Consider the following 10,580-nt stretch of genomic DNA (forward strand, 5'->3'; position numbering starts at 1 on the left):
TGGTGGCTTAAACTCACGCCAGGCGCATGTGCATGCGTGCCCAAGACCCCGAGGAGAATGGAGGAGAAGGGCTTGCAGTGTGGCCATCCCCCCTGGGGGGGTGATTTCTCACTTTCTATCTCTCCGTTTCTCTGTCTTTCTGGCGAGCGCATGCACCCTATAGCAAAAATTTCTCAAAAAAAAAAAAAATCAAAAATGCTGTTCTACATTAAACTGAAGTGTACCCTCTCCTAGACAGTTTAATGGTACTTCTTGAGCTGTAGCTTAGCTGCTTAGCTGTAACTGAGATTTTCCAGTCACTGCATATTGGAAACTTGTTGCCAGTATCACTTTCTAATATAAAAATTCTTATACTAAACAGGATAACTCTTGATCCCATTTTTCATTGTAGGTTATGTGGGATAATACTTAATTTTGGCATTTAAACTGTAACTATTATGTAACCTAGCTTCTTTAGGCTGGTCTTTGAATGTTTTCCTAGTAATCTCTGTATTTCCTGACTTCTCCCTGCAAACAACATGGGGATGCTTTCTCATTCTCTCTCTCTCTCTCTCTCTTTCTTTTCCCCCTCTCCCTCTCTCTCTCTCTCCCTGTCTCTCTGCCTCTTTCTGGTGAGGGTATGCACCTCATGGCAATTTAAAAAATGAAAGATGTTTGAAAATAATTAACCTATGCATCCAACTTAAAAGCTAAAGAAAAACATCATAAACCCAAAGAAGATAAAGGAAAAAAAAAATAAATATAAAGAATAGAAATTAATGACATAAAAAAATGACACATTGAAGAAAACCAGCAGAATCAAAAGTGTCAGGGTTTTTAAATATAATATAATTGATATGCAAGAGGTAGCAAGAGCAAAATAGAGAAGAAACAAATAAGCATTATTAAAAACTAAAAATGTGGCCCAGCTGCAGTGGTACAGCAGTAAGGCCCCAGTGCACAATACCGGAGCCACATGCTGAACGTTGGTTTAACCTGGTGCGAGCCTGTAATCCTTGCTAACTGGGAGACTGGGGTGGAAGGACCACAACTTGGTGGCATGCTGTCAAAATATCTTTCCTTCTCTCACTCATTAAAAACAAAGCAAAACAAAAAAAGATCACAATGCCATGTATGCAGCACAGATTAAAGAGCTGATGGAAGAATATTATGACTGTTTTGCTAATTTATAAAAAATGAACAAGTGCTAGGCCATAAACCAAATCTCTATAAATTTCAAAGCATCTATAGCAAATAGACTAAAAGTGTAAGTGAAATAAAGAAATAAAAATCCTGACATGACCACTATCCATTAAAGAAAAGAAATCCAGAGCTGTAAATCTTTACACACACAAGAAAGCACCAGGACTAGATGATTTAAAACATAACTTCGACCCAATGCTGAAAGAAGACATTTCCATTTTTACAAGCTCTGTCACAGTATGGAAAAAGAGAAAACATACTTCTATTTGTTTTATGAAGTTAGTACATCATTGATACTGAAATCAAAGACAGAAAAAGAAAGCAAAACTATAAGACTCTCATAAACATAAGTTCAAAAAGCCTAAGAAAAATAGTTACAAACCAAATCCCAGAAATATATAGAAAACATATATTCACCCAATACATGCAGAATAAGCATTAAATAATTTTTAAACATTTAATAAAAACTAGTAAACTAAAAATCAAAAATGTTTTAGGCCTACAACAAAGAAGTACTTTGTACCTTTGATTTATCAAGGTACATTTATCATTGGTCTTTCAAATCAGATGAGGTTATTAGCTATCACCATTTTTGTTTTTGTTTTTACAGAGATTTTTGCTATAGGGTGCGTGTACTCACCAGAGAGATGGAGAGACAGAAAGTAAGAAATCATACCCCAGGGAGAATGGCCATGACATAATCCCTTCTCCTCCAGTCTCTACTCGGGATTTGGGGCACGCATTCACATTTGGCCGGCACAAGTTTGAAGCTGCTGGGTCCAAAACTCGAACTGCAGTCGACCACGTGGGAGTCCAGCAATGTAACCATTATGCCATCTACTGGTTTTGGCTATCACCACTTCTAATTACCATTGTATTGGCGGTCCTACCTATAACATTAATGTAAGAAAAAAATGTAAATTTTATATTCTTTATACATATTAAAAAAGAAGAAACAGGGGCCAGCAAATGGCATGGTGGTTAAAATGCTGAACTCCCACATGGCTTACTGTGGTTTGAGTCCTGGACCTGGTGGCTTGCTTTCTCACTTTTGAGCATGAGTTTTAAGCCACTGGTCTGGAACTTGAACAGTGGTTAACTACATGGGAGTCCAATGATGTAACCATTATGCCATCTATTGGTCCTCAAGCCACTCATTTTAGGCGTCTAAAACAAGTCATTCTACTTGGCTGATGGATCTTGTAGGTCAAGAATTCAGAAAAGGGAAAATGAAATGACTTGTCACTTCTCCATGAAGTCTAGAGCTGGGAAAAGTTGAAGGCTGGAAGTGACCCTACACTTGGAGAAGGAATCACCTGAGGATTTTTTCACTCACATGCTTGGCCCCTAGGCTGGGAGGACTTGAAATAGGAATGCCACGGGAAGTACTTACATGTGGTTTCCCTTGTGCTTAACTTCCTTGCAGCCTGGTAACCTCATGGTAAGATATTATGTTCATCCATTAGAAGGCTCTGTTTATAAAATAAATAAATAAATAAATAAGTTAAAAAAAAACAAACCCTAACAGTTCTCTTCATGTTAATTTATGGATTTCATGTAACCTCAATCAAAATGTGTATGTATCTGTCTGTCTCTGTGTGTAATTTGATGGCTAATTCTGAAATGTAAACAGGTGTATAAGGAGCTAAAAATACTTAAGAAAGAAAAGGAAGGCTGGAGGAATTGCTCTACTACATATGAATACTCATAAAGCTATAGCAAACATGACAGCATGGGAATTATTCCAGAGAAAAACAATTAGGCCAATGGAACATGAACAAGAACCCAGGAAGAAAACTAATATATATAGAGGGAATTTTGATTTTTGGAGGGAAAATACGTGGCACCACAGGTGGTAGGAAAAAATGTGACTTTTTAATAAACAATGCTTAGAAAATGGGTAGTATCTATTTGAAAATGAGATCCCGTAACTCACACCATACAAAAAGGTAATTCCAGGGAAATTAAATATCTACTTATGAGAAACAAAACTATAAATATTTTATAAGACAATAAGTAATATTGTAGACCATAATTCGAAAAGAAATAAAAAGATTTTAGAACGCATCTTTATGAACTTGTGGTATGGGAGAATTTTTAAAAGTACTATAGAGCCATAACATTTTTTAAAAATTACAACAAAGAGAGTTGCTGGTCTGGACAGTGGCATAGTGGTGAGACAGACCCACATGGAAAGGTTGCCAGTTCAGTCTGGAAACTTTCCAGAGCACATCAGGCATGCATGTGCCCATCATCCAGCGCTGGCTGAACTTGGGGTAATTACAGACCTGGTTGGTAGTGTTTCTCTGTTTCTCTCTCTCACTTCCACTTGTGGAGTAAAAAACTTGAGAAAAGAACTGAAGGGCTTGGGAACCAGCAGTTAGCGTAATGGCTATGTCGCTGGACTCCCATGTAGTCAACCGCGGTTCACGTCCCAGACCCAGTGGCTTAAAACTCAGGCCGGGCGCATGTGCGTGCATGCCCAAGATCCCGAGAGGAGAATAGAGGAGAAGGGATTGCATCGTGACCATCCCCCCCGCCGGGGGGGGGCGTGATTTCTTGCTTTCTGTCTCTATGTCTCTCTCTGTCTGGCGAGCGCATGTGCCCTATAGCAAAAAACCTTTCCAAAAAAAAAAAAGAACTGAAGGCTAGATGGTGGCACAGAGGTAACACAAAACTCTGAGAGGCTGATCCACATGGGAAGGTTTTCAAGTTGTGTCTAGAGACCTCCCTGAACACAATGCATACATGCCTGTGATTTGAGGCTGGGCTGGGGGTAGATCACTGTACAGAGAACCCATGGAGTATCTCTCCCTCTGTCTGTCTCTCTCTCTTCTTTTCCCCTTGTTCATAATGGAAAGAAGTCAAATGAACTTTTTTAAAAAGACAGGAATTAATCATTTTCATTACATTAAAATCAAGAAAGTAGTTTACCATAATATATATTAAAGAATTTACAAAGTAATACAACAGGAAGATATTTATAACTTCTATTATTAAAAGACTTATATCCAAAATATATAATATACTAATAATTAATAAACAGATCAACAAATAGATAAATGAGCAAAGGACTTACAAAGGCATTTTAAATGAAAAACTTGAAATACCCATGAAAACCTGAAATGACTTTCACCTCATTTAATACTTAATGGTGTAGTGGTTAAGGCACTGGACTCTCACATTGCTGACCATGGTTCAGTCCCAGACCTAGAGGCTTGAAACTCATGCCAGGTTCATGTGCATGCATTCCCCAAATCCCAAGAGAATGAAGGAAAATGGATTGCAGCCTGGCCATTTCCCCTGGGGAGTGATTTCTCACTTTCTCTCTCTCTGTGTCTCTCTCTCCCTGTCTCTCCAGTAAGCACGAGCACCCTTCAGCAAAAATCTCTTTTAAAAAACCAGATTTCACACCTATCCAAATAACAAAAAATTAGGAAGTCTGACCATATCAAGTATTGGCAAGAATGTGTAGCAAGAGAGACGCTAATAAACTCCTGTTACAGGTAAATTTCCATAAGCACACACACACAAAACAACAACAACAACAAAAAACAACTAGGATTACATAGGAAAGCTGAATATGTGTGCACCTTATGAGCCAGGAATTCTCCTCATAGATTTTACTATAAGACATGCAGCAGGGCGTTCAGAGCATCACTGAGTGTTAGAGTAAACAAAAAATTGTGCCATAATGTCTATCAATAATATAATATATTCATGACAGTGAATATTAAACAGCAGTGAAAATGAATAAACTGTCAGTGTAATCACTACTATGAATGCTAGCAATGTAATGATAAGTAGAAATAAAAAAGACTCACAGAAAACTACATTCAGTAGAGTTCCATTTGTTTAAAGTTGAAAACAACATATTGTTTAGGAATATACATATTTTGAAAATACACATATGTATCAAAACTATACAGAAAAATAAGAGAATAGTTCATTTGAAATTCACCCTTAATGAGAGGGAGATAAGTTCAAAGAAATACACAGAAGATTTTTAAAAGACTCATGATATTCCTTTTCTTGAGCTAAGTTGTGAGTAAATGTTTATGTTAATTTTCCACAGATTGTGTATCTATGCCATTCTCTATGTATAATATAATTTATATTAAAAAATTTAATGACATAATGTAACACAAATATATAAGCTATAATCTGGTTTTGTGACCTATAGAATAAACTCCAAACAGTTAAAGAGCAAATCTTGTGGCCCCACAGAAAGATACTTGAAATTATGACCCAAGAGATATACTTCAGTCAAGTACTCCAACAAAGCGGGAGAGAAATTTCCAGATGGTAGAAATTTCAGCAAAAAAAAAATTGCTATTTTTACATGGTTTCTAAAAAGCTATAGCTGTGTATAGAAACCCTACCATTCCTGAGCATGTGCGGAGCATGGGGACAGAGCCCAGACACAGTGAAGGATCTGGTGATGGTTTGAGAACAGCGTGGTGAAAGGGAGCGGTCTTCTTTTATATCCCAGCCTTGTAGGAATCTGCCCTGGGTGAGCAAATTAGAAACAGCAGTTGTATTCATTGCAGAAATGCAGCTAGTGATGACACTTTGAAAGTATGAATTCTAAGCAACTGCAGCGGTGACAGTGAGAACTGCCACGATTAGGATATTCATCTCATTACAAGGATGTGACTGTTCAAAGGAGATGCAGAGCATCATGGGACACTGACGATCAGAAATGATCCAGAACAAGACGATGATAGAAGAGGGGGATCTGAACAAAACCCAGGCATGGACCATTATTCCCTTAACCACACCTGGCTAAAGGTTATGCTGATGGCTCAGGGATCGGGAACTGGAAACAATACCAGATATGGCACTGCATATCAGCAGTGATTTGTTAAGTACATTTTTTCCGAAGTGAATGTTTGACTGTTTTGTAAGCTGTAAAGCTTATTCAGCAGTAAGAGTTTAGTTGTTTCCAACCCCCCTTGTTACATCCATAAATTTTCAAGTAAAGAAACCCCTTCAGTGATTTCTACAGACGTACTCATACAGCATGGATTCAACTGAGGGCTGTAATTAGGATTCTGAATGGCAATGGAAAAGCAGCAGTCCCCCTTACAGAACAGTGTCCAGCCCAAACTTCTCCTTGCCTGAGTGGAGGTGCACAGGGGGGTACTTCAACAATTTTTAAAATAGCCCAGTCGCAGATAACTACCCACCTTCCCTTTGCTGTTCTTACTGATCTAATGATCATTAAAATCTGACAAAATGAAAATTTTGAAAGTAATCCAACTTTTAAGTCAGCTCTAGATTTATTTAGAGAGAAACAGAAACTTCCAGATGTACATCATTTATTTAAATGACATTGTTCCTATAAATTGGCATGCAGCCAACTCATAATTATTCCCAATAACAGAGACTAGGTATAGCAAACATAACTTAATTCCACTGATGATCAAGAAAGCTCATTCGCCTTATCCTTTAGCAAGCTTTCACCAGAGTTACTAGCTAGTATCTGCAAAGACTGTTTATTTCACCTTCTTTTATTTTTCTTACCATGCCTCTAGGGAGAGGGCTCAAGAGTCATCAGAGTTCTACAATAGAGGAAGGAGATCCATGGAAAAGAAAATCACATAATCCCTTAACCAGATAATCACTCCCGAGTCAATAAAGTTGAACACACTTTCTCCTTGGTTTTAAGGTTAATTTAAAAACTGCATGTTTCTGTCTATTAATGTCTGGGTGACCAGCTTTGCAGCTTCTTTGGTCACTGAATAAAATGTGTGGTGTAGACACTCAATTTTGGACTTGTAAATGATTCCAAATGATGAAATATCCCATGTTTGAGAATATATTTAAAATTGGTAATAGAAAGATAGCAAATCCTTATTTTTCATAACTGAAAGGCAGAACAAATGTATAAAACCAAAAAACAAGCAGGAACACTACGGCTTGTTAAACAGAACTACAAGGTACTCAAAATTGAGTCACAAATTAAGTGGTTGCTTTCTGGGAGCAGAAACAGGTATATATGGGAAAGGTAGGATGGCTGATAGTGAGGTAAAAATCAAATTAAATTAAGTTTTTTTCTTGCTTTTAGATTTGTTTGTTAGCTTTGTTCTACCTAGAAAATTATGTCATTAAAATTTTGATTTGAGTGCCTTGATTTTGGGTTTATACCAGTAGTACTGTGGGTGCTACTTCATTCTTTTGAGGTCTTTTAACTGGCTGAATAAAGATAATGAAAAGGAATCATTTGCAAGTTAGTTTTTAAGATGAAGTGTTTCTTTTATTAATACTCAAGTGTATTTCTCCAAATCTCAGCTGGTCAAATAATCAAGGTACAATAAGCTGCTTTTTAAAAAATCTCTACCATTTAGCTAAATTATGGTTTGGTTTGGTTTGGTTTTCAACAAGGATAAAAAAAATTCACCACCTCTGGTTTAGAATCAGTGCCACAAAAACAAATAATCTCTGCAAAGAAAACTTACTTTGCATGCTCACTCACCTGAACACAGCAGAAAATAATGGCTGCTTCTAGGTAAAATCCCATGGGTTTATTCAGGCTGCTTCGGCAATGACAGTGAGACATTAATGCACAAGGCGCATGCCAATGTGAAACCCACACTGCCTTACCCATGTTATACAACTAAGTCACTGCAAAAACCTGGTTAAAATTCTCCTGATATAGGAAAGTTTCTTCAGACCCAGTTCATTGATTGTGTGTAACAAGAAACCCCAGTAAGGTACCAGAGGGTCTTCACCACATGCCTTATGCCTTGGCACTAGTGCCAAACAAAATATTTGGCATACAGAGCACACTCAAAAATATATTGGGTAAGGAAATGGCAGATAGAAACTGTAAGAGTTAGGCCACATTTTAGAGACCTATGGGGAAAAAGTGGGCAATTTCCAAAACTTTTTTTTTTTTTCCAAATCTGCAACTATCAATGGGACGGTCTCCCCCAGCATCAGGAACAACAGTGCAAGCAGCTTTTCTTCCCCAAAACTGAGATGGCCTAGGAAAACAGGGTTTCTCAAGCTATAAAAAGTATTTTATAACTTAGAAAAACAGCTTGTGAAAGGACAAAAAGTGGGTGCTCTGGTCTGAATATTGGTGTCTTTTCCACAAATTTCTGGTTGCAACTTAATACCAATGTGATAGTATTAAGAGTGGGGCCTTTGGGGAAGTGATTAATCCATGAGTGCTTCACTCTCACGAATGGAACCCTTATAAAAGAGTTTGAAAGGGACTCCCTTGACCCTTTCACCATGTGAGGACTCAGTAATAAGGTGCCTTCTTGAAGCAAAGAACAGGCCTTCATCACTGAAACTGCTGGAGCCTGGATCATTACTTGCCAGCACCCAGAACTGTGAGCAATACGTTCCTGTTCTTTATAAATTACCCAGTCTGAAGTATTGTGTTATAGAACCCTGAACAGACTAAGACAGTGGGACTGAAACCTCCCTGGTAAAGAGAAAACTTAGCTGTACTTAAAGATGATGAAGAAGCCAATCAGTGAGAACAAGCACACTCTGATTGCCACAAGTACTTGAGGGTTAGATGTCAAGGATAAAGGAAATGATAGCGATAGCCAGTGTTTGGTGGGCATGGATACTGACTATGTTCCAGGTCCTGTGCAAAGAGCTTTAAATGTGTTCATCCATTTAATCCTTACAACACCCCCACATATAAGGAACCCTAAGGACCACCATCCAGGCTGTAAATTGCCAGGGCTTCCTATAGAGCACTACTCTGTGAGCTTACTGCAGAGGATTTAGAGGTGGCTATTTGGTCCTGAAAAGGTCACCATTCTCGACCAAGGAGAAGCTAGTGGTATGCTCATCTACATGATAATAGATCCCATGAGAGAGGCTATTCTATTGGCCTTGTTTAACAGTTATGAACTGAGGTACAAGGAGAGTAGTTTGGGGAACTAGCAGGTGGCATAATGGTTATATAACTGGACTCCCACATAGTGAACCAAAGTTTGAATCCTCGACCTGGCAGCTTAAAACTAATCCCAGGCACATGTGTGTGCATGCCCGAGATACCAAGAGGAGAATGGAGAAGAGATTGTGGAGTGACCATCCCCCCTGGGGGGGTAATTTCTCACTTTCTGTCTCTAGCGAGTGCACAAGCCCTGTAGCAAAAATCTATTTAAAAGAGAGAGAGAGAGAATAAGTAAATTGCCCTATATCACCTTGCTGGTCAGTGGTGGGACTTCTGTCCAAATCCAGATAGGTCAGCTCCTGTTAGGTTTATGTTGTAATAACCATACTTCACTCCTTTGGAGGGAAAAAAAAAAGGCAAGTGGGGAGGGAAGGGAGTAATAGAAATGGAAAAATGAAGAAGGAAGAAAGAAGAGGAAACCAAACAGAGAGAAAAGCATCTGCCTCAAATACCAACCATGAATGTTTTCATAGATTGTTCTGGAGAACTCTGATCAACTCTGATCAGGTGAGATTTTTTTCTAAAGGATTGTATTCCCCTCCTGTGAGTGGTGTTCTTTCTTTCTTTTTTTTTTTTTTTAAATTATTTATTTAATTCCATTTATTATTATTTTAAAATTAGTTTATTTATTATCATAATCTTTTTTATATTACATTGAATCACATATATTTACAGTGTATATTTCTTTCTCCAGCACAATTACCATGCATATCAGTCAAGACAAAGACATTACTATTCACATCATCATCAATTAGCTTATCATTGTTTTCAGATTATTGTTTTTTCAGCGTGATTTTTTAAATTAATTTTTAAAATTATTATTCATACATTAAATCACTATACATCATTTAGATTGTGAAGAAAGTTTGCCCAGAATGATATATACCTCAGTCCAGCCCCGTTGAGACCACCGTACACATCCTCATCAACAGATAAAAAACCTTATCTATGTCCCACAAGTGTCTTACCTCTCCATTACCTCCCCCCCAAAATCGTATTATTTTTTTAAAATCTGACTAGGGATAGAGAGAAAGGGAAAGTGAGAAAGCAAGCTTCCAAGTCTGGGTTTCAAACTATAGTCAGCCATGTGGGAATCCAGCCCCTTTAACCACCACACCACCTGCCAGCTCCTGTGAGTGGTGTTCTCATAAGACCTTTATGAAGAGAAATCTGTCAGAAAGTACCTTCTCATATAGCAAAAATGGAGTTTGGTATTTTTGGTTTTGGTCTTTTTAGGCTTTTGCCATAGGGCACATACATTCTCTGGAGAGAGACAGTGAGAGGGAAAGTGAGAAATCGCCCCTCAGGGGTAATAGCCATGCCACAGTTCCCTTTCCTCCTTTCTTCTCCTGGGACTTTGGACACACACAAACACACCCCATGTGATTTTCAAGCCCCTAGGTCTGGGACTCGAACCATGGTCTGTCATGTGGGAGTCTAGTGCCTTAACCACTATACCACCTGCTAGCCCCAG

This window comes from Tupaia chinensis, unplaced genomic scaffold (genome assembly GCF_000334495.1).
Source record: "Tupaia chinensis unplaced genomic scaffold, TupChi_1.0 Scaffold000097_1, whole genome shotgun sequence".
Taxonomy (NCBI): Eukaryota; Metazoa; Chordata; class Mammalia; order Scandentia; family Tupaiidae; genus Tupaia; species Tupaia belangeri.